Below are 1,803 nucleotides of genomic sequence, written 5' to 3' on the forward strand. Positions count from 1 at the left end.
AACCCACTGCCACAGGGGCTGCAGCCTACGCCGTCGCCGGCGACTCCCGGCAGCCCAGCTCCAGGTTGAGCCGTTGTTCAGCATCCCAGCTGTAGAGGGCAGTGTCACCGGCCCTCATATGTGGGATCCGAACCGGGGCCCTCTGGCATCCCAAGCGAGTTCTCAACCATCGCGCCACTCGGCCGGCCCTGTCAGCAGGGTTTTATACCCAGCCCATCTTGGTGCTTCCTGAAGAGCCAAAAGCCCCAGGGGCTTGCTGCCCCCCTGACATGGTAATCACGTGCGAAAAGGACCCTGGAAATGACAGGCACAGTACCATCCTCTACATTTAATTAGCTCCACATTTTTTATTAGCACAACATTAAATCGCTGACCTGCTGACCTATTTCTCCAGCCCACAGGGCAGGAAAAGCTCTAAAATCTAAAAGGAAAGTTCAACCTTTTAGAGGTTTTTTTGTTTTTTGTTTTTAGCTGAGTCATCCTGCCACCTGTTAGCAGCTCAGCGGCTGCTCAGCTTGGGCCGGGACTCAAACTGCTATTGCTCAGAGCTCAAACTCTTGAGCAAGCTCTTAACCAACTGAGCCACTTGGCCGGCCCTAGAGGTTATTTCTGTATATGCAAAATGTACGAAGTATTAATAAATTTTTATATTAATAAAAATGTTTTAGAGTTCCTATACATTACAGGGTGACTTGGAAAACCTGGCTATGTCACTGTGTCTGCTATCTGTGCCATTTTTGCCCTTTGGGGACATCCTTAGGACATAGCCCTTTATCAAACCCCACAAAAGGTCACTTCTTTTCATTATGATATTGCTGGTTCCTGTAATAACTTACAGGCCATTCAGTTTTGTCTTCAGCAGATGGTTTCTGCTTTTCTGCCATGCTTGTTTAAAGATCCATTTTAAGCTAAAAGCCAGAAATTGCATGTTCAACACAGGACCATCTCAGAGCCATGGTGAGAAGGACTGGATTGGACTCAACAAAGGACACTACAAAAAAGGCTCCTGGGTCCAGGATGCTCAACACCAGCTAGCATCATCTGTAAGCTATCCCAGGGAACTGAGTGAGGGCTTCTAGGACTCGGTGCAAACAGAAGCAAGTGAATCACCAGGAGACTGGGGCTCTGACCTGTTTCAGGAAACCACGGGACTTGATGTGTTTTTGCATCACGTGTTGTCACTGTATTACCCTCAGTGTGCAAGAAGAACAGTGTCACACATCTTCAGTCAGTGGGCCTATACACTGACCTACAAACTCCACGGCACAGACAGCGACATGCCTGTATTCCATTAGAGGAGAAAACAGGCCAATGAGAGCCCAGCGTGTCTGTTGCCCCAGCCCCACGGTGAATGACTCGACTCATGCCTGAAGAGACATCTGCAGCTCACACGTCCTCTGTATTGCCATCCTCTGCTTCAGTCCCACCTAAAAATGGGTATTGGCATCAAGAAGAAACCTTACATTCTGAAGCCCTCCCTGCTGTGGCCAGCCAGGACAGGTCCCTTGCTCCCAGCCCACAGCCTATTCCTTTTCCCAGAGTGAACAAGACCAGCTCGCTCAATCGAACGCCCCTGGTTCGTCAGCCAAGAGCTCACCAAACGGGTCCCTGAGAGGATTGGGTGGGAGACGAGAAATAAAAGAGAAGAGAGACAAAGTGCAGGGACAGGAGGGACTCAGCCTGCTGGTGGCAAAACTGAGATCTCGTTTATTGGGCATACAAGATTCTTAAGGGGAAGCGATTTCCTTTTAGGGAGCAATTCCCTAAAGCTAAAACTCATAGGCTGAAGAGAAACAATTTCTC

The sequence above is a fragment of the Hipposideros armiger genome, unplaced genomic scaffold, assembly GCF_001890085.2.
Source record: "Hipposideros armiger isolate ML-2016 unplaced genomic scaffold, ASM189008v1 scaffold_476, whole genome shotgun sequence".
Lineage (NCBI taxonomy): Eukaryota > Metazoa > Chordata > Mammalia > Chiroptera > Hipposideridae > Hipposideros > Hipposideros armiger.